The sequence below is a fragment of the Piliocolobus tephrosceles genome, chromosome 1, assembly GCF_002776525.5.
Source record: "Piliocolobus tephrosceles isolate RC106 chromosome 1, ASM277652v3, whole genome shotgun sequence".
NCBI classification, from domain to species: domain Eukaryota; kingdom Metazoa; phylum Chordata; class Mammalia; order Primates; family Cercopithecidae; genus Piliocolobus; species Piliocolobus tephrosceles.
The window spans coordinates 681,522-706,285 of NC_045434.1; the positions used below are offsets into that span (position 1 = coordinate 681,522).

The 24,764-nt window shown below is 36.4% G+C and overlaps 1 protein-coding gene and 1 pseudogene across 1 annotated transcript in view; both read right to left on the bottom strand.

The window, feature by feature from the left end:
- LOC111545272 (translation initiation factor IF-2-like) overlaps positions 1-24,764 on the bottom strand; it is a 156,276-nt gene that overhangs the window by 73,665 nt on the left and 57,847 nt on the right. The window lies entirely within an intron of this gene.
- LOC111545185 lies at positions 13,764-15,136 on the bottom strand (annotated as a pseudogene).

The following is a 24,764-nucleotide window of genomic DNA, read 5'->3' on the forward strand; positions in this document are numbered from 1 at the left end:
CACATCTCATGTGCAAAAATGCACATAGACTCAAAGTAAAGGGATAGAGGAAAATTTACCAAGAAAATGGAAAGAAAGAAAAAGCAGGGGTAGCAATCCTAGTTTCTGACAAAATAGACTTCAAACCAACAAAGATCAAAAAAGACGAAGGGCATTAGGTAATGTTAAATAATTCAATTCAACAAGAAGAACTAACCATTTTAAATGTATATGCACCCAATCCAGGAGCACCCAGATTCATAAAACAAGTTCCTAGAGACATACAAAGAGACTTAGACCCCCACACAATAATAGTGGGAGACTTTAATACCCCACTGTCACTATTAGATATTGAGACAGAGAATTAACAAAGATATTCAGCTCTAGTTCAGCTTGAACTCAGCTCTAGACAAAGTGGACCTGATAGATATCTACAGAACTCTTCATCCAAAAACAATATACATTTTTTCACCACAAGGCACTTATTCTAAAACTGATCACATAATTGGAAGTAAAACACTCCTCAGCAAATATATAATAAATGAAACCATAACAAATAGTCTCTCAGACCACAGCCCAATCAAATTAGAACTCAAGATTAAAATCTTCCCCAAAACCACACAACTACATGGAAATTGAACAACCTGCTCCTGAGTGACTCCTGGGTAAATAATAAAATTAAAGCGAAATCAAGAAGTTCTTTGAAACCAATGAAAACAAAAGACAACTTATCAGAATCTCTGGGATGCAGCTAAATCAGTATTAAAGGGAAATTTATAGCACTAAATGCCCACAGCAAAAAGCTAAAAAGATCTCAAATCGACATCCTAACATCACAACTAAAAGAACTGGAGAACCAAGAGCAAACAAACCCCAGAGCTAGCAAAAGATAAGAAATAACCAAGATCAGAGAGAAACTGAAGGAGATGGAAACACAAAAAAACCCTTCAAAAACTTAATGAATCCAGGAGCTGGTTTTTAAAAAAAAAAAAAAAATCAATAAAATAGGCCATTAGCAAGACAAATACAGAAGAAAATAGATAATACTCAAATAAACACAATCAGAAACCATAAGGGAAATATCACTGTTGATCCCACAGAAATAAAATCATCAGAGAATACTAATATTAATTATTCTATTATAAAGGTACATGCACGTGTATCTTCATTGCAGCACTATGCTCAATAGCAAAGATGTGGAATCATCACAAATGCCCATTAATGATAGACTGGATAAAGACATTGTGGTACATATACACCATGGAATACTGTGCAGCCATACAAAGGAACAAGCCATGCAGGGACATGGATGAAGCTGGAAGCCATTATCCTCAGCAAACTAATGCAAGAACAGAAAACCAAACACTGTATGTTCTCACTTGTAAGTGGGTGCTAAACAATGAGAAGACATTGACATAGGGAAGAGAACCACACTTACTGGGGCCTGTTGGGGGAGGACAGTTTGGGGGAGAGCATTAGGGAAAAGAGCTAATGCATGCTGGGCCTAATAAATAGGTGAGGAATTAATAAGTGCAGCAAACCACCATGGCACACGGTTACCTATGTAACAAAACTGCACATCCGCACATGTACCCTGAAACTTAAAAATAAACAATAAAATAATTGTTAAAATAATAATAAAGCATACAGAGCAAAAAAAAAAAATTCAATGGAGTCTCCATCAAAATTCAAATAAATATTTTTTCTCACAAATAGAAAGCCCATCCTGAAATTTATATGAATCTTAAAGGATGCTCAACAGTCAAAAAATTTTGACTCTTTTTGAAAAAGAACAAAATTTAAACTCATACTTTCTGATTTTAAAACTTACTCAAAGCTATAGTCATCAAAACAATGTGGCACTGGCACAAAGCCAGACATATAGCCCAACAGAGGAAAACAGAGTCAAGAAATAGACTCTGATATACATGGCAACCTTTTTTCAAAAAGGGGACTAAGTCCACTCAGTGGTGAAGGGACAGTCTTTTCAATAAACGGTGTTTGGAAAAGTGGATATCTACATTCAAGATATTGAAGTTGGATGCTTACTTTATAATATATAGAAAAATTAAGTCAAAATGAATCAAAAATCTAAATGAAAGAGATAAAATTATAAAAGAATAGCTGGAGGGAAATGTCAAATAATAAAGGCGCTATGGAAAATGATACAGATGCTTCTCAACTTACAGTGGAGTTTCACCGTGATAAACCCATCACAAGTTGAAAATACTGTTAGTAAAAAGTTAATATCCTTATAAACTCATCATAATATCAAAAGTTGCGAGTCAAACCATGATATGTCCAGGTGCTCCTCAAATTACATTGGGGTTATGTTTCTATAAATTCATCATAAAGTCAAAAAACATCAAATTATTGTAAATCTGGAACCATATGTGTAGGAATTCCTCAAAATTTGAACACAGAGTTAGTATACAATCCAATGATTTCAGTTCTGAATGTGCACCCAATAAATAAAAGCAGACACCTGAACAGATATTTTTGGATTTTTTTTTATTCAGGGAGTACATTTGTGGTTTGTTACATGGTTATATTGTGTGATGCTGAGGTCTGGGCTTCTGTTGAACCCTTCACCGATATAACGAACATAGTACAAATAAGTAGCTTTTCAACCCTTGCCTCCTCCCTCACTCCCGTCTTTTGGAGTTCCCAGTGTCTACTATTCCCATCTTTATGTCTATGTGTACCTAATGTTTAGCTCCCACTTATACCTGAGAACATGTAGCATTTGTTATTCTGTTTTTGCATTAAACAAATATTTCTATGTCAATGTTTATAGCAACATTATTCACAACAGCCCAAAGGCAAAAAGAAAGTGTTCATCTACAGAGGAATCAATAAAAATGTATGTATATATAGTTTTAAAAAGAGAAGACATTTTGACACATGCTACAACATGGATGAACCTTGAATATATTATGCTAAGTGAAATAAGTCCATCACAAAAAGACAAATATTGTATGAATTCACGTACAAAGTACCCAGAGTCGTGAAATTCACAGAGAGAGGAGTGGAATGGTGGACCCCAGGGAATCGGGGAAAGGAGAAAAGGAGAGTAATTATTTAACAAGAACAAAGTGTTAGTTGGAGACAATGAAATTGTTTTGGATATGCATGATAGGGATAACTGTAAAACAATATAAATGTACTTAATGACACAGAACTCTACACTTAAAATGGTTAAAATGGTGTTTCTCTTATGTATATTTACCCTAATAAAAATCATTTATTTAATTTCCAAATACATTTTTTTTAAATCCTGGCAGGTTTCTGCTCTCTGCAGAGCAATTTATTTTCAGTTACTTTATGACCTCTGGCAATTTTTTAAAGAAAATTTAGAAGAGCAAATTATTTTCATAAATGTCATTAATAATCAATAAGAGATTGAGATTAAGACTAATCCAATATTATATAATTTATATTACTAGTTTAATTATTGGCAAATAGAACCTGTAGTATTTGAAATAACTAACACAACTAACAATCCAACCATCTCTATCATTTGTATTTCACATAGGGCTCTCTATGACAAACTTTCCAGGAGATAGTTAACACTACCCTAATTTTAAAGAGAGGAAAAAAGAACATAGAACAGCATAATAAATGGCACATCAGGTCTAATATTTAATACCATGTGTTATGACTGCCAATGTAGCATCTTTTTTATTCCCCATATTCCAGGGTTCCAATATTCTAACATCCTATTATATCATATTATTTAATAAAATTAGAGCCTGGTTCCTGATAGGAAAGCAGGCTTAGCCATGATATTCCTGCTTCAATAAACAGGACATTTTTTCTCAGGTCAAAACAAATCCAAATGGATTATTTATGTCTCTTTTATTTTTTTATCCACAGAAATAGCTATAAGGAAGGTATTTTAGCCTACTAAGAAACATCTTCACCTGCTTTTACTTTTTTTTTCACTAAAAATTCTGTATGCAGGCATCAGCATTAGTGACATAATACACAGGAGGAAAGAACAAGCAGAAAAAGTTCCGGTCATTATTTCAGAGTGACTAGGCCCCACAAACCTTAAACCTGAACTATGTCTCACATGAAAAGAAGGAGGGAGGCATGAACTTTCACGGACTCTTTTCACACGTTGGCACCTGGAATGTGACAGGATTCATTCCGTGATTCTAATGGATTTAATCAAAGTAACTCTTCAGATTGGTATCATCATTGATATTTTATAGATGACAAAACTCAAAGATTCAGGGATTTTCAGTAAACTTCTCTAGACCCACAAACACAGACACACACATACATATCTATGCATATGTGTGACACATAAATAAATAAACATACATTAATATAGACCTTTTAAAACTGTGTGGTCTAGTTTATCCCTCCAAAATTTTTGGCAGTAAAACTGAAATAAGGGTGGCTCACTTTTTAATCACCCCAAAAAATTAAAAAGTAATTAAATTTATTAATATAAAACTCCATATACATGGTAAATAATTGAGAAAAATTTTACAAACAACAAATAGAATTATTTTAATGATTAAAATTTACTCCTTACAAATCTTCTTCTGTTTCCTTGTGTCACCTGGTTTTACTGTACTTTCACTTGACCTGGCAACAATTACATATCTTCACAGAAAAATGGTCTCTCAGAAACTCTAAATGAAAGACGTTTTCTATCTTGTTTCCAATGTGAAAGTTTCCCTACTGGAGGAATTCACTTACAAGAAAAATCCATGTGATCTGTGTAAATCCAACTGGGGATGTACATATTCAACACAATAATTAAAATTCTCCAAATGGTGCCCAAGTTTCAAATGAATTACATATTACTATCTTTTGAAGTCTAAATGTATCATTGTATTGCATAGATCTCTTTTTCCTATCCTTCGATTTAGAGTTGAAAATGAGTTAATGAAAATAGCCTAATTTTGTGATTCATACATTCACAGAAGACAAAGATTTTTCAACTATAGTCTCATTATTAAAAGGAAGAATAATTGAATCACAGAGATTTGAAGAGAGTTATTCACGACTGTGCAGTGACCTAGGACAGAGTCGGGAACCAAGGAGGACGGTCCTCTGGAGTCCAGATTCTGCCACTTTCCACTGAGGCACAGATTTACTAAACTTACACTTTCGTCAGTTTTGATCAAAACTATTCTCGAAGAAAAATCACTATTCATCACAATATAAGGCTGCTCTGCTTAAACTTCATCAGAACATTGGCATAGGTGCAGAAAAAATCTGGATTTACCAAAAAAAAAAAAAAAAATGCTGGGGAGGCAGGGGCACAAATTGACTATGCGGGAACTTTTATAAGAAATCAGATTGAACTTTGAAAAGTCACCAAAACTCAAGACATTATTTACAGGGTTTTGCAGAAATCTGGATTACTTCCTCTCTTCTGAAGCAATATCTGAAATATACTAAAGTTCTGAACCTCTGAAACTTCCAGAAACTGATCTCCGTTACTTACATGTAGGGCTGGGAAATGGCAAAACAGGCATTTCATTAGAAAGACTGGATTCACATAAGGTAAAATAGCAAGTAAGAAGCAGGAGTAAGATTATAATGAGCATCATACAATCACTCATCACTCATGGCAAAATAACCAAACCAAATTAAAACAAAACACCAACCAAGTAGGAACGAGGGAAGTGCTACCTCCTACAATAATTAGTGTGAATGTGGGTTCTTTCATTTCAGCATAGTCTAATATAATTTATCCCTATCTCTTCCATTGACCATCATTTCCCTTTGCGTCCAGGTAACACATTTATGAATTAGCTGCAAAATCACTTTTGGTTGTCTGCATTTCATACTCCAAGATTTCTGCTGAATGATGTTAGAGAAAGTACAGTCACTAGTGCTGAAATTCACCTCAACTCTATGTCTGAAACAAAGTTCTTTTAAGCACTTGCCAGAGTCCCTTCTTCCCTGTGATCAATACAAATTTTAAAATACAATTATAAGTAGTACCTTTATTGTTTCCTCATTTCCAAACACTCACTGCCTTGCTTAGCTGACGGCAGTCCTACAGTCATCATAGGAACAAAGTCATTTTTCTGAGTAAGTGTTAAGAAGACTTTTTAAGAAATGTATATATTCATTTTGCATCCTTACACATGAGATTTCAGAGACCTTCATGGGGATTCAGTAGCGACCATGATTCCACTCCTTCTTTACCTGGAGAATGAGATTAACAGTTGTTTTGCTGGTATTCACTAGGGACTGTCCACTGAGACTTTGGACATTCTAGGCTGAGTCACTAATAACAGAGGATGGCCTTAGTCCAAGGTTCAGAAATGAGTTCTGATCATGTGTTTAGATGTTTCAAGGCAGGTCAAGGGTAAACACAGTGGAGAAATATCTATTTATTTATTCACATTATGTCTATGTTATTGTGTTTCTAAACTTTATGAAAACCTATAGTTTGAATGTTGTTATTCAGGCATTCACAGTAACAATGAGTATGCATAGATTTATTTCTTTCTGAGTTTGATTTACATTGGCAATAAGATTTAAACCACTAAAATAGAACGAGGTTAATTTAGTAAAAACACATAAGTAGAAATTATTAAGATATCACATACCTGTGAGTTATCTTTTAATATATTTTAGGTATCATACATGTTCAAATTGTTTACATTTGGAAATGCTCATTAAGTTATAAAGTGATTTTCTCCTATTAAAACATAATGAAATGATGTTACTACTCTCTTTGGTTATTAATATTTAGAAAATAGTAATTTAAGTTTTATTCAGTAGAGTGCTTTAAATATTCTGAAATTTCTTATAGTTTTTACTAAATGAACTAATTGTACAATCTACCTGGGAAATGATATTGGTTCAGTTTTAATTTTGCTGAGTTTTAAAATTATTTGTATTTTTTACACACACTTTTTAAATTAATAATATTAATAATAATTTTTGACACATTTTGATATATATTTTGACTCATATTTATTGTGATATATATATACTAATATGTATAGGCTAGTAACATGAAGCAGTGGGAGTGGAAAAGGAACCAATAAACCTGCAACTGGTTGTGATCAATTAGTTGTAAACACCACTACACTCCGACCAGCTAATCTGATGTACTCATGCATGTATATGTTTTATAATCATCCAGTCACCGTAGTTAGTGCACAGTCCTGGCAAGGACAAATTCCTGAAAGCCAAAGTGTACAGATGTTTCAATATTACTACATTTGAAAAGCTGAAGGATTTTTTTTCCTCAAGTTTGAAACCTTGGCTTTTAACATAATAGTAGGTGCCATGTCTAATGCAACCAGGGAACTGTTTTCACATCTTCAAAAGACAAACCTAGTTGTGCTGAAATACGAAGTAAGAATAGTTGATGTGGGAAGACAGACTTCAAGGGAATTGCTGTAAAAAGAGAGACGTTTAGGTTTACCTGGAAACTACCCTCTAGGGTCACATATGCAAATATGAGGGATATGAGTCAACAACTTCCTCCCGAAATACCCCAGGTCTCCTGAGAGTTTTCTGGAAGTAGAAATTGACTATTTCACCCGTCTGCAGTAGAAACCACAAAACTAAGCACAGAGTAGTCCACAACTTAGTTTACTCTGAAAAAAGAGATTAGAACAAGGAATATAAATAAAACTCCAGCCTTCTGGAGAGACCTTACATTTTTTACATGCCTGTGTTCAGTCCATTTGAATTATTCATTAAATCACACAGATCTTTAAATGCATAATCATATTTACTTAAAAAGAAGCCCCAGTCTATGTCCCAAAGAGACTCCAAGATTTCTGCTGAATTTTGTTAACGGAAAGTACAGTCATTAGTGCTAAAACTTCACTTCAATTATTTTTCTGAAATACAGTTCTATTAAGCACTTGCCAGAGTCCCTTCTTCCCTGTGATTAATAAAAATTTAAAAATACAAATACAATTAGTGCTTTATATTATCTCCTCAATTTCAAACACTCTGCCTCGGTTAGCTGTCAGCAGTCCTACAGTCATCATATGAACGAAGTCATGTTTCTGAACAAGCTTTCTCAATGTTTTTTAAAGAAATTCCTGAAGGAGGAAGAGAAAGGACACCTCAAATAAGAATTCTGGGGAGACCTGTGGATGATGTTTTTAAGGAGTCCGGATGCGTAATGAGCTAAAGGGTGGGGATTGCTGATTGATGGAGAAGTGAGTGGTGAAGTCATGAGACAGGGAGATGCAGACGCTGCATCCTGCACTGAGTCAGTTTCTCAGACAAGCTGGGCAGCCCCACTGGTTCGGTGGACCCACTGCAATTCGGGATCTGGAAAACATTTTATGTAGAAAACTTGAGGTTTCCTAAAATTAAAGATGAAATCTAAAGAAGCAATTAAGGGAAATGAGGACCTTGTGACAGGGGCTGCATGACGTTTAAGCAGTACGCAGTCATATGAAAGTGGGCTACTGGGCAAGCTGGTTCATGCTTAGTGTATGCTTCTACTAAAAGTTTATGCTTTTGGTTTAAAACCCAGAATGTCATTTTATTCATTTTGTGAGGATGGTTCCGGGATGACTTGCACCCATGTGTTTGAGACCTGTCTGGGCAACTTATTCCACTTGCTTTTAGGCCCAATATATAAGTGAGATCATGTAGTATTTGTGCGTGTGTGTGTATCCGAAAGCCAATCTGATTTGAAGGACAAAAAGAAAGGAAACCAAGACTGGTACTGGGAGGCTACAGTCATAGTAACATAATAATTCCCAGTTTTTACCAGTTTGTGAGACCAAATGGGAATTAATCATGATTGGGATTCTCACTAGGAAAGCTCCATGCCACAAAATCTGAAACATACAGAAACTTTAAGACGCCAAAGAGAACAAGAGACATTCCTGCATCCCTCCCACACATTGTGTTCATTAACGAAATGAAGAGACAGCCTTTGTACACAGCTCTGAGTCATACTCCATCACGAGGTTCTATAGGTACCAATGCTTGTCCATTGGTTTCACAAACTCTTTCATGACAAGGTCTCTCTCTCTCTCTTTCTTTCTGTCTCTCTCCATTCGGCATCTGTCCAAATAGCACCACAGGAATTTGTTGGTTTAATTGAGGAATCAAGACCAAAACCTATCTACTCTTTTCATCTTCCATGTCTATTTCTCCAAATATCATGCATATAACAAACTTCTTACATATTCCATAACTCCTTTACAATGAGCATGTAAAGAAATAAATGAGGGGCATGGTAATGCTGGTTCAGCAGAAAGTCTAGTATCCATTTACCATTCTTTATGTATCTAAACTCTCTTTCGACATGCCTCAGAGAGAAAACCTTTCAATATCTATAATAGAACCCAAATACTTACTCCTCTACCTGAACTTATAAGTCTCCAAAATTAACAGCAACAAAATAAAATTGACAAGCAGGACCTAATTAAATGAAATAACTTTTGCACAGCAAAAGAAACTATCAACAGAGGAAACAGCCAACCTACAAGATAGGAAATAATATTTGCAAACTAGGCATCTGACAAAGGTCTAATGCCCAGAATATACAGGGAAGTTCAATAAATCAACAAGCAAAAAACAACCCCATTAAAAAATGCACAAAGTACATAAACAGACATATCTCTGAAGAAGACATACAAGTGGTCAAAAAGCATATGAAAAAATACTCAGCATCACTAATCATCACAGATATGCAAATCAAAACCACAATGAGATACCATTTCATACAAGTCACAATGGCTATTACTAAAAATTCAAAAAAACGCAGATATTGATGAAGCTGCAGAGAAAAGGGAATTCTCATACGCTGTTGGTGGGAATGTAAATTAGTCCAGCAGCTATGGAAAGCAGTCTGGAGATTTCTCAAAAAATTAAAAAGGATACCATTTGACCTAGCAATTCCAATGCTCAGTACACACACACACACACACAAACACACACAAAATCAATCTATCAAAAAGACACATGCATTGTGTGCAATTGGATAAAGAAAATATGGTACATATACACCATGAAATACTACACAGCTATTAAAAAGAATTGGATCATGCTATTTGCAATCAACCTGGATGAATGGAGCTGGAGGCCATAATTCTAAGTAAATTGACTCAGGAAAGGCAAACCAAATATGGAATATTCTCACTTGTAAGTGGGAACTAATCATTGGCCCATACATGGACATAAATATGGTGACAGTAGACACTGCACTGCTAGAGGGTGAGATGGGATTAAAAAAACTACTGATTGGGTACCATGTTCACCACAAGGTGACAGGTTCTAAATCTAAGCAACATGCAATGTTCTCATGTAACAAATCTGCAAATGTACACCCATATCTAAAACAGAAGTTGAAGTAAATCATATCTGCATATAACTTTTAACTTGCCCAGAACCTAACTAATGATAGTGTAATGTTGACAGGAAGCCTTAAAATAACATAGTCAATTAATTCATAGTTTGTATCTTATATGTCTTATATACTGTATTTCTACAGTAGAGTAAGTTAGAAAAAGAAAATCTTAATAAAAATATCATCAGAAAGAGAAAATACATTGACTATTTATTTAGGGAAAGTGGTTTGTCATAAAGGTCTTCATCCTTGTCTTCAAGTTGAGTAGACTGAGGAAGAGGAAGAGGAGGAGACATTGGTTCTGCTGTCTTAGGAGTGGCAGAGGCAGAAGAAAAGTCACAAGTAAGTGGACTTACACAGTTTAAATCTTTGTTGTTCAAGAGTCAACTGCAGGTCAGTCACTCATCACTGTTGTCACTTGGATAATCCAGGGTTTTCTTACTTGCTCATTCTACTTCCTTCTTGCCTCCTCTCCTCAGATATTAAAGAGTTTCTCAGGAATGGCTTCTTCTGGAGAGCAATGGCCTTTCACTCAGAGAATGGACCGAAGCAGATGATAACTTTTATGGAAATAATGCTGACCCTTTTAGGCACATGCATAAGCAGGTATAAAAATAGTTGAGCAGAGCAGCTGACCCCAACCCAAGCTCTATAAACCTGTTGATTTATGAGAAAAGTAAGTAGAACTAAAACTCTGAAGCCGGGCGCGGTGGCTCAAGCCTGTAATCCCAGCGCTTTGGGAGGCTGAGATGGGCGGATCACGAGGTCAGGAGATCGAGACCATCCTGGCTAACACGGTGAAACCCCGTCTCTACTAAAAATACAAAAAACTAGCCGGGCGAGGTGGCGGGCGCCTGTAGTCCCAGCTACTGCAGAGGCTGAGGCAGGAGAATGGCGTAAACCCAGGAGGCGGAGCTTGCAGTGAGCTGAGATCCGGCCACTGCACTCCAGCCTGGGCGACAGAGCGAGACTCCGTCTCAAAAAAAAAAAAAAAAAAATACTCTGCAGAGAGAATGTTTGTATGAGAATACTAGTGGCTATTATTCAGGAGGTAAAAATTGAGTGTGTTGTGATGTAACTGGGGAATGGTTCAAATAATCTACTCCACAGTCTATAGACTGTAACATCTATAGAATTGGTTATATAGAAACCAGAAACTCTTGTTTTTCTAAAGACAAATTGGTTTCTCCCTCAACATAATTACTTATCCTGAGGTAAACTTATCAATAAATCATTACTTGAGGACAAAGAAGAAGCTATACCCACCAGTTGAGAATAAATAAAATACTATTTTATATTCAATTAGATTCAGTTATCTTAAATAATTTATTGTTCTTTTTGCCTTAATGAGATAAACAACATATTATACAACTATTACGCTGAATGAAATGATTAAACATTTACTATTTTCATTTCTACATGTTAATAAAACCCTATTGCCCACAATTTAATGGAAAACATATGATGTATTTTTTGATAAAAAGAAACACAAACAAAAAGAAAATTCATACCTTGGAATAAGCAATTATAAATGCCAAGACTAAATTTTAAAAAATCATCTAGATTAATTTTTGTTCCACTCTGGGCATGGAATATTTTTTTTTAATTATACTTTAAGTTCTAGGGTACATGTGCACAACGTGTAGGTTTGTTACATATGTATACTTGTGCCATGTTGGTGTGCTGCACCCATTAACTCGTCATTTACATTTGGTATATTTCCTAATGCTATCCTTCCCCCCCCTCTCCACAATAGGACCTGGTGTGTAATGATCCCCTTCCCCTGTCCAGGTGATCTCATTGTTCAATTCCCACCTATGAGTGAGAACATGCAGTGTTTGGTTTTCTGTTCTTGCGATAGTTTGCTGAGGATGGTTTCCAGCTGCATCCATGTCCCTACAAAGGACACGAACTCATCCTTTTTTTATGGCTGCATAGTATTTCATGGAGTATATGTGCCACATTTTCTTAATCCAGTCTGTCACTGATGGACATTTGGGTTGATTCCAAGTCTTTGCTATTGTGAATAGTGCGCAATAAATATACGTGTGCATGTGTCTTTATAGCAGCATGATGTATAATCCTTTGGGTATATCCCCAGTAATGGGATGGCTGGGTCAAATGGTATTTCTAGTTCTAGATCCTTGAGGAATCACCACACTGTCTTCCACAATGGTTGAACTAGTTTACAGTCCCTCCAACAGTGTAAAAGTGTTCCTACATGTAAGCACTGTGATACGGTATTAGGCTACTATTGAAAACCAATCTAAAACTTATGAATTGTTTATTTCTTGAATTTTCCATGTAATATTTTCAGATGGCAGTTCATCACAGGTACCTGAAAATGCAAAAACTAAAACAGCAGATAAGAGGTAACTACTTTATAGAATAGTCAGCCTTTTAAAAAACTTATTTAGTTTTGTTACACTATAAATTATTCATAAAATTTTACAGATCCTAAATAAAAAACTGAACTTACCTATTTATTTTATTTTATTTGTTTATTTTTTGAGACAGGGTCTCACTCTGCCTCCCTGGCTGGATTGCAGTGACCTTATCTTAGCTCACCGCAGCCTCAACTTCCCAGGTCAAAGCAATTCACTCGCCTCAGCCACTTGGAGATTGAGTTTAATGTGTGTGTGTTCACTTGGGAATGTCCACTGAGACTTGAACATTGTGGGTTAAGTCACTAATAACACAGGCTGGCCTTAATCCAAGGTTGTAAAAGGAATTCTGATCACTTCTTTAAATGTTTCCTGGGGATGTTAAGAATCATTTCAATGGGGAAGGAAACAAATATATTTATTCAGATTCTCCCAATATTGTTATGTCTCAAAGTTTTATGGAATCTTGTATTTTATACATTGTTATTCAGTAAGTGCGTTGTAATAACATGTCTACATATATTAATTTGTTAATTTTGATTTTATTGCCTAGCAATTAAAACATTAAAATGGAACGCAGTAAATTTAAAATACACATATTACCACAAATTCTTAAAATATCATACATATGGGAATCATTTTTAATTTGCTGTACTATTTATTTTCAAATTGTTTTCATTATGTTGCAAATTACTATTGAATTATGAAAACAATTATGTTGTTAAATAAGAATTAAAAGGATAATGTTCCTCATTTTGCAGGGATACAATTTAGAAAATATTCAATGTTGCATTTTTTTCTCATTAAACTTTTTTAATGGGTCTCAAAATTCTGTGACAAAATTTTGGTCATTTGTTTCCATTAAAAAGTACTGATTTTAAAAACTAATAACTTAAAATTGCCACATGCAAAAAAGAAAACCAAAGTGGTCCACAAAACATTCTCCTTTCCTTCTGAAGGTTTTACACTGCATTGTTATCATTAACATCTTTTACTACTAAACTTAAATGGCCAATTGAAACAAATAGTTCTGAGACTGTTCTTCCACCACTGATTAAGACCAGGGTGACAGATATTAGAGATAATATTCATTTAGCCTTCAGAGCTTTCTGGGCAGACCTGGTGACCTTGCCAGCTCCAGCAGCCTTCTTGTCCACTGCTTTAATGACACACACCGCAACTGTCTGTCTCATACCACGAACAGCAAAGCGACCCTGAGGTTGATAGTCTGAGAAGCTCTCAACACACATGGGCTTTCCAGGAGCCATATCAACAATGGCAGCATCACCAGACTTCAAGAATTTAGGGCCATCTTCCAGCTTTTTGCCAGAACAGCAATCAATCTTTTCCTTCAGCTCAGCAAACTGACTTGCAATGTGAGCCATGTGGCAATCCAGTACAAGGGCATAACCAGCACTGATTTGGCCTGGATGGTTCTGGATAATCACCTGAACAGTGATTTGGTGGGTCACTTTTGCTGTCACCAGCAATGTTGCCATGACAAACATCCTTAATGAACACATTCTTGACATTGAAGCCCACATTGTCCCCAGGAAGAGCTTCACTGAGAACTCCATGGTGCATTTCAGCAGATTTTACTTCAGTCGTAACATTGACTGGAGCAAACGTGATCACCATACCAGGTTTGAGAACCCCAGTTTCCACTCGGCCAACAGGAACAGTACCAATATCATCAATTTTGTAGACATCCTGGAGAGGCAGGCGTAAGGGCTTGTCAGTTGGACGAGTTGGTGGTAGGATGCAGACCAGACCCTCAAACAGTGTGGTTCCACTGGCATTGTCATCCTTACAGGTGACTTTCCATCCCTCGAACCAAGGCATGTTAGCACTTGTCTCCAGCGTGTTGCCACCATTCCAACCAGAAATTAGCACAAATACTACTATGTCAGGGTTGTAGCCAATTTTCTTAATGTAAGTGCTGATTTCCTTAATGATTTCTTCATATCTCTTCTGGCTGTAGGGTGACTCAGTGGAATCCATTTTGTTAACACCAACAATTAGTTATTTCACAACCAGTGTGTAAGCCAGAAGAGCATGGTCTTGGATCTGCCCATTCTGGGAGATACCAGCTTCAAATTCACCAACACTAGCAGCAATAATCAGGACAGCATGGTCAGCCTGAGATGTCCCTATAATCATGTTTTTTATGAAGTCTCTCTGTTCTGGGACATCAATGATAGTCACATAGTACTTGCTGGTCTCAAATTTCCACAATGGTATCAATGGTGATACCATGTTCACACTCAGCTTTCAGCTTATCAAAGATCCAGGCATACTTGAAGGAGTCCTTTCCCATCTCAGCAGCCCCCTTCACAATTTTTTCAATGGTTCTTTTGTTGATGCCACTGTATTTGCAGATCAGATGGCCAGTAGTGGTGGACTTGCCCGAATCTATGTGTTCAATGACAACAAGGTTGATATGAGTCTTTTGCTCTCCCATTTTGGCTTTTAGGGGCAGTTTTCATGACACCTGTGTTCTGGCGGCAAACCCGTTGTGAAAAACCCAATGTTGCATTTTTTATTGCAGGTAATGCCTTGAATGGTCTTAGACTTCCCATGATACCCAGTACTTGAATTAATGACATGTTTCTCTTGGGACGAGGTCTTACTGGTTCAGTTTATTTTTCTAAGAAATTTTTGCAGTAAAACATATATTACATAAAATTTACCATTATAATAATTTTGGTCTATACCATTCATAACATTAAGAAGGTTCACATTTCTTCTCCTTTTTAATGTTGACAAATAACATTGTACATTTTTATCATGAAGATAAAGTATAGATTCCCAGTTTTGTGTCACCGTCAACACCTCCATAGTTTTTCTCTCACCAAACTATATTCTCTCAACCTATTAACTCCCCATTCTCATCTTCTCTCAGTTCTTCTAACCACTATCGCACTTTAAGTCTATTTTAATTGCCTTCTCCAAGTTCCTCTTAAAGGTGGAATCATGTAATATTTGTCCTTTTGCATTTGGCTTATTTCAGTTAAAATAATGTTCTTAAGGTTCATCCATGTTGTAGCTTATATCAGAGTTTCATTCCTTTTTAAGGCCAAATAATATTTTATTGTATGCAACATCATACTTTTTCCATTCATCCCATTCAGACATTTGGATTACTTACATTTTGGCTATTGTGAATAATGCTGCTACGAACATTGGTGTCCAAATATCTGTTTGAGTGCCTGTTCTCAATTATTCTTTGTATATACCTGGAAGTGGGATTGCTGAAACATACAACAATTATTTGTTTAATGTGTAAAGGAACTGCCATACTGATTTTCACAGCAGCACACTATTTTACATTCCCATCAGGAATGCACAAAAATTCCAATGTGTTCACATCCTTGTACCACTTGCCAACACTTGTTATTTTCTACCATATACATACATATATAAAAAATAGGTTTCCTAATGAGTGTGAAAGTTCATCTCATTATGGCTTTGATTTGTATTTTCCTAGTTACTAGTGAACTGATCTTGTCATGTGTTCATTGAGCACTTATATATCTTCTTTGTAGAAATATGTATTCAAATTCCTTGCCCATTTGAAAAAATTGATTCTTTAGGGGAGACTAGCAAGGTGGCCAAATAGGAACAGCTCCCATCTGCAGCTCCCAGCAAAATGCAGAAGGCAGGTGATTTCTGCATTTCCAACTGAGTGGCACCTGGAACCCCAGCAAGACAGAACCATTCACTCCCCCGGAAAGGAGACTGAAGTCAGGGAGCCAAGTGTTCTCGCTCAGTGGGTCCCACTCCCATGTAGCACAGCTAAGAAACACTGGCTTGAAATTCTCACTGCCAGCACAGCAGTCTGAAGTCCACCTGGGATGATCAAACTTGTGGGAGGGGAGGGGCATCCGCCATTACTGAGACTTGAGTAGATGGTTTTCCCCTGAGAGTGCTAACTCAACATATTGTGAGAACTCAACATATTGTGGCAAAGCGGCTGTGGCCAGACTGCCTCTCTAGATACCTCCTCACTGGTCAGGGCAGCTCTCAAAGATAGGCAGCAGCCCCAGTCAGCAGCTTATAGATAAAACTCCCATCTCCCTGGGACAGAGGACCTGAGGGAAAGAGCGGCTATGGGTACAGCTTCAGCGGATTTTAACATTCCTACCTGCCATCTCTGAAGAAAGAAGCAGATCCTGACAAGGAGGATTCTCCCAGCACAGCACTGGAGTTCTGCTAAGGGACAGACAGCCTCCTTAAGTGGGTTCATGACCCCCATGCCTCCTGACTGGAGACACCTCCCAGCAGGGGTCGACAGACACCTCATACAGGAGAGCTCCGGCTGACATCAGGATGGTGCCCCGTGGGAAAAAGCTTGCACAGGAAGGAGCAGGCAGCAATCTTTGCTGTTCTGCAGCCTCCACTGGTGATACCCAGGCAAATGGTCTGGAGTGGACCTCCAGCAAACTGCAGCAGACCTGCAGAAGAATGGCCTGTTAGAAAAAAAAAAAACTAAGAAACAGAAAGCAATACCATGAACATCAACAAAAAGCACCCCCACACTAAAACCGCATCCAAAGGTCATCAGTCTCAAAGATCATAGGTAGATAAATCTAAGAAGATGAAGAAAAACCAGTGAAAATACACTGAAAATTCCAAAAACCAGATTGCTTCTTATCCTCCAAATGATTGCAACTCCTCTCTAGCAAGGGCACAAAACTAGATTGAGAATGAGTTTGACAAATTGACAGAAGTAGGCTTCAGAAGATGGGTAATGACAAACTTCTCTGACCTAAAGGTTTATGCTCTAATCCAAAGCAAGAAAGCCAAGAACTTTGATAAAAGGTTATAGGAACTGCTAACTAGAATAATCAGTTTAGAGAGCAACATAAATGACCTGATGCAGCTGAAAAACACAGCATGAGAACTTCGTGAAGCATACACAAGTATCAATAGCCAAATTGATCAAAGGAAGAAAGGATATCAGAGACTAAAGATCAACTTACTGTAATAAGGCATGAAGACAAGATTCAATTAAACAAGAATGAAAAGCAGTGAGTAAAACCTCCAAGAAATATGGGACTATGTGAAAAGACCAAACCTACTATTGATTGGTGTACCTGAAAGTGATGGGGAGAATGGAACCAAGTTGGAAAACATACTTCAGGATATTATCTAGGAGAACTTCCCCAACCAAGAAGGACAGGCCAGCATTCAAATTCAGGAAATACGGAGAACACCACTAAGATACTCCCAGAGAAGAGCAACCCCAAGACACATAATCATCAGATTTTCCAAAGTTGAAATGAAGGAAAAAATGTTTAGGCAGCCAGAGAGAAAGGTCAGGTTACCCACAAAGAGAAGCCCATCAGACTAAGAGCAGATCCCTCTGCAGAAACCCTATAAACTAGAAGAGAGTGAGGGCCAATATTCAACATTCTTAAAGAAAAGAATTTTCAACCCAGAATTATATATCCAGAGAAACAAAGCTTCATAAGCAAAGGAGAAATAAAATCCTTTCCAGACAGACAAATACTGAGGGATTTTGTCACCACCGGGCCTGCCTTACAGGAGCTCCTGGAGGAAGTACTAAGTATGGAAAGGAAAAACCAGTACCAGCCATTGCAAAAACACACCAAAATAAAAAGACCAATGATACTATGAAGAAACTGCATTAACTAATGGGCAAAATAACCAGCTAGCATCATTATGACAGGATCAAATTAACACATAACAATATTAACCTTAAATGTAAATGAGCAAAATGCCCCCAATTAAAAGACACAGACTGGCAGATTAGATAACGAGGCAAGACCCACTGGTGTGTTGTATTCAGGAGACCCAACTCACATACAAAGACACACATAGGCTAAAAATATAGGGATGGAGGAACACTTACAAAGCAAATGGAAAGCAAAAAAAAAAAAAAAAAGAAACAAGAAAAAAAATGCAGAGGTTGCCATCCTGTCTCTGATAAAACAGACTTTAAAACAACAAGGATCAAAAAAGACGAAGAAGGGCATTACACAATGGTAAATGGATCAATGCAACAAATAGAGTTAACTATCCTATATATATATGCACCCAATACAGGAACACCACCCAGATTCATAAAACAAATTATAGAGACATATGAAGAGAATTAAACTCCCACACAATAATAGTAGAAGACTTTATCGACTGAATGTCAATATTAGACAGATCAACAAGACAGAAAATTAGCAAGAATATTCAGGACTCGAACACATCTCTGGGACCAAGAGGACCTAATATACGGCTACAAAACTCTCCACCCCAAATCAAAAGAATATACATTCTTCTCACCACTACATAGCACTTATTCTAAAATCAACCACATAATTGAAAGTAAAATAACCCTTGGCTAATGCAAAAGGATAGAAATCATCAACAGCCTCTCAGACAACAGTGCAATCACATTAAAACTCAGGATTAAGAAGCTCATTCAAAAACACACAACGACATGGAAACTGAACAACCTGCTCCTGAATGACTAGTGGGTTAATAGAGAAATGAAGGCAGAAATAAGGAAGTTCTTTGAAACCAATGAGAACAAAGAGATAACATACCAGACTCTGGGACACAGCTAAGGCAGCGTTAAGAGGGAAATTTATAGCAATATATGCCCACAAGGAAAAGCAGGAAAGATCTAAAATTGACACTCTAACATCACGATTAAAAGAACTAGAGAAGCAAGAGCAAACAAATTGAAAAGCTAGCAGAAGACATGAAATAACTAAAATCAGAGCAGAACTGAAGGAGAGAGAGACAAGAAAAAAAAAATTCAAAAAAATCAATGAATCCAGGAGCTGGTTTTTGAAAAGATTAACAAAATAGATAGACTGGAGCCAGAGTAATAAAAAAGAAAAGATAGAAGAATCAAATAAACTCAGTAAAGAAAATGATAGTGGGTAACACCACTGATCACACAGAAATACAAACTAACATCAGAGAAATACTATAAACACCTACATGCAAATAAATGAGAAAACCTAAAAACAATGGATAAATTTCTGGACATATACACCCTCCTAAGACTCAATCAGGAAGAAGTCAAATCCCTGAATAGACCAATAACAAGTTCTGAAATTGAGGCAGTAATTAATAGCCTACCCACCAAAAAAAAAAGCCCAGTACCAGATGGATTCACAGCAGAATTCTACCAGAGGTACAAAGAGGAGCTGGTACCATTCTTTCTGAAACTATTCCAAACACTTGAAAAAGAGAGACACCTCCCTAACTCATATTGTGAGGCCAGCATCATCCTGATACCAAAACCTGTCAAAGACACACACAAAAAAGCAAATTTCAGACCAATATCCCAAATGAACATCGATGCAAAAATTCTTAATAAAATACTGCCAAGCCAAATCCAGCAGCACATCAAAAAGCTTATGCACCACAATAAGGTCAGCTTCATCCCTGGGATGCAAGGCTGGTTCACCATATGCAAATCAACAAACATAATCCATCACATAAACAGAACCAATGACAAAAACCACATGATTATCTCAATAGATGCAAAAAAAGCCATAGATAAAATTAAACACCCCTTCATTCTAAAACCTCTCAATAAAGTAGGTATTCATGGAACTTATCTCAAAATAATGAGAGCTATCGATGACAAATCCATAGCCAATATCATACTGAAAGGGCAAAAGCTAGAATCATTCCCTTTGAAAACCGGCCCAAGACAAGGATGCCCTCTCTCACCATTCCTATTAAACATAGTATTGAAAGTTCTGGCAAGGGCAATCAGGAAAGAGAAAGAAATAAAGGATATTCAAACAGGAAGAGAGGAAGTCAAATTGTCTCTGTTTGAAGATGACATAATTGTATATTTAGAAAACCCCATCATCTCCACTCAAAAAAATTCTTAAGCTGATAAGCAACTTCAGCAAAGTCTCAGGATATAAAATCAATGTGCAAAAATCACAAGCATTCCTACACACCAATAATAGACAAGCAGAGAACCAAATCATGAGTGAATTCCCATTCACAGTTGCTACAAAGAAAATGAAATACATGGAATACAACTTGCAAGGGACGTGAAGGAACTCTTCAAGGAGAACTACGAACCACTGCTCAAGGAAATAAGAGGGGACACAAACAAATGGGAGGGAAAAAAATCCATTCTCATGCATAGGAAGAGTCAGTATTGTGACACTGGCCATATTGCCCACAGTAATTTATAGATTCAATGCTATTCTCAACAAGCTACGATTGACTTTCTTTGGATAATTATAAAAACATACTTTAAATTTCATATGGAACCAAAAAAGAGCCCATTTAGCCAAGACAATCCTAGGCAAAAAGAATAAGACTGGAGGCATCATGCTACCTGACTTCAAACTGTACTACAAGCGTACAGTAACCAAAACAGCATGGTACAGATACAAAAACAGATGTACAAAACCATGTAACAGAACAGAGGCCTCAGAAATAACACGACACATCTACAACCATCTGATCTTTGATAAACCTGACAAAAACAAGCAATGGGGAAAGGATTTCCTATTTAATAAATGGTGCTGTGAAAACTGGGTAGTCATATGCAGAAAACAGAAATTGGACTCCTTCCTTATACCTTATACAAAAATTAACTCAAGATGAATCAAAGACTTAAACGTAAAACCTAAAACCATAAAAACCCTAGAAGAAAACCTAGGCAATACCATTCAGGACATAGGCATGGGCAAAGACTTCATGACTAAAACACCAAAAGCAATGGCAACAAAAGCCGAAATTGAAAAATGTGATCTAATTAAACTACAGAGTTTCTGCAAAGCAATAGAAACTATCACCATAGTGAACAGGCAACCTATGGAATGGAAGAATATTTTTGCAATCCATCCTTCTGATGGAGGTCTAATATCCACAATCTATGATGAACTTAAATTTGCAAGAAAAAAACGAACAACTCCAACAAAATGTGGGTGAAAGATATGAACAGACACTTCTCAAAAGTAGACATTTACGTGGCCAAGAAGCATATAAAAAAAAAGCCCATCATCACTAGTCATTAAAGAAATGCAATTCAAAACCACAATGAGATACTATCTCACATCAATTAGAAAGGCAATCATTAAAAAATCAGGAAACAACAGATGCTGGTGAGGTTGTGGAGAAATAGGAACACTTTTACACTGTTGGTGGAAGTGTAAATTAGTTCAACCATTGTGGAAGACAGCGTGGCAATTCCTCAAGTATCTAGAACTAGAAACACCATTTGACCCAGCAAACCCATCATTGAGTATGTACCCAAAGGATTATACATTATTCTCCTATAAAGACACAGGTACACATATCTTTATTGCAGCACTATTTACAATAGCAAGGACTTGGAACCAACCCAAATGCCCAAAAATGATAGACTGGATAAAGAAAATGTGGCAAATATACACCATGGAATAGTATGCTGCCATAAAAAAGAATTAGTTCACGTTCTTCGCAGAGACATGGAAGAAGCTGGAAACCTTCATTCTCAGCAAACTAACAAAGGAACAGAAAATCACCCCATGTCCTCACTCATAAGTGGGAGATGAACAATGAGAACACATGGACACAGGGAGTGGAATATCAAACACTGGGGCCTGTCAGGATTGGGCAGCAAGGGGAGGGAGAACATTAGGACAAATGCTTAACATATGTGGGGCTTAAAACTTAGATGACAGGTTAATAGGGCAGGAAACCACCACGGCACACATATACCTACGTAACAAACCTGTGCGTTCTGCATACATATTTCAAAACTTAAAGTAAAATAAAAAAAAAAAAGAATTTTGTTTGTTTACTTTTTTGCATTGCCATTGTTGAGTTGGTGCAGTTACTTATATACTCTGGATATTTATCCTATAACAGACATACGATTTTCTAATATTTTCCAGATCCAAGGGTTGTCTTTTCACTCTATTAAAAGTGTTCTTTGATACACAAAATCTTTTAATTTTGATGAAGCACAACTTACCTATTTTTTCTGTTGTTACCTATAATTTTGGTGTCATATCTAATAAATCATTGCTAAAGCCAGTGCAATAAAGATCTTTCCCTATATTTCTGCAAGTAATTTTATAGTTTCAGCTGTTATATTTAGGTCTTTGATTCAGGTTCAGTTACTTGTTATTAATGATGTAGGCAATGGTTCAACCTAATTATTTTCATGCAGCTATGAAGTTCTCCCAGTATGCTTTGTTGAAAATACTGTCGTTTCCCCATTGAATGGTGATGGCTCTTTTTGGAAAATTATATGGTCATTCAGGAGAAGATTTTGTTTTTCTTTTTTTTTCTGGGCTCTATATTCTACTCATTTGGTCTTCCTGTCGCTTTGTCAGTACTACACTCTTCATTACTGTTGCTTTATAGTTCACTTTGAATTCAGGAAGATGAGTCCTCCCACTTCTGTTTCAAGGAAGGCTATTTTAATGCTTCAAGTTTAATGAGATTTAATATTAATTTGGGAATTGTTTTTCAATTTTTGCAAAAAAAAAATACCATTGGAATTGTAATAGGAATTACATTGAATCTGAAGATGACTTCAATTAGTATGGTCATCTTAATACTATGAAGTCTTCTAATCCATGAATCTTGTTTGTGTTTCTATTAATTTGTGGCCTCTTTATTTCAACAATGTTTTGTAGATCTCAGTATACAAAACATTCACCTCTTTGCTTTCCTACTCTGAAAAAGAAATTCCGTTCTGTTACCCCAAATCAAAAGATGAGGTGGTAAGTATTTCCATACTAAAATATTTTTGTAAAAGATTCAAAATTTTTTTAAAAAGATTCTGGAGGCATCAAGTTACCTGACTTCAAACTACAATGCTACAGTAAACAAAACAGCATGGTATTGGTGCAAAGAGATACATATACCAATGGAACAGAATGGAGATCCCAGAAATAAAGTCTCACAGCTACAACAATCTGATCTTCAACAAAGTCAACAAAAACAAAAAATGGAAAAAGGACTCTCTATTCAATAAATAGTGCTGGGAAAACTGACTAGCCATATGTAGAAGACTAAAGCTGGATCTTTTCCTTACACAATATACAAAAACCAACTGAAGATGGATTAAACATTTAAATGTAAAACTTAAAACTATAAAAACCCTGGGAAAATATTTTTCCAAAATATCTGGACATAGGACCATTCTGGACATTGGCATGGGCAAAGATTTCATGATGAAGATGTCAGAAGCAACTGCAACAAAAACAGAAATTGACAAATGAGACGTGAATAAACTAAAGAGTTGCATAGCAAAGAAACTAATAGCATAAACAGACAACCTACATAATTGGAGGAAATATTTGCAAACTATTCATCCAACAAATATCTAATATCTTGAATCTATAAGAAACTTAAACAAATTAACAGGCAAAAAATAAAGAACCCCATTCAAAAGTGGGCAAATAACATGAATAGATGCTTTTCAAAAGAAGACATATATGTGGCCAACAAGCATATTTAAAAATGCTCAATATCACTAACCATTAGATAAATTCAAATAAAAACCTCAGTGAGATACCAACTCACCCCAGTCAGAATGCCTACTATTAAAAAATCTAAATATAACAGATGCTGGCAACGTTCCAGAGGAAAGGGATTGCTTATACACTGCTAGTGGGGATGTGAATTAGTCCAGACATTGTGTGAAGCCGTGTGGTAATTTATCAAAGAACTTAAAACAGAAGTAGCATTCAACCCAGCAATCCCATTATTGGCTATGTACCCAAAGAAATATAAATATTTCTACCATAAAGACACATGTACACATTTGTTCACTGCAGCATTATTCACAATAGCAAAGACATGGAATCAATCTAAATGCCCATCAATGGTAGACTGGATAAAGGAAATGTGGTATATATACACCCTGTAATACTACGCAGCCATAAAAAAAGAAGATAATGTCCTTTGCAGTAACATGGATAGACCTGGAGGCCACTATCCTGACTGAACTAATACAGGAACAGAAAGCCAAATACCACATGCTCTCACTTACAAGTGGGAGCTAATCATTTAGTACACATGAACACAAGGAAGGGAACAGACACCAGGGCCTACTTGAAGGTGAAGGCTAGGAGAAGGGAGAGGATCAA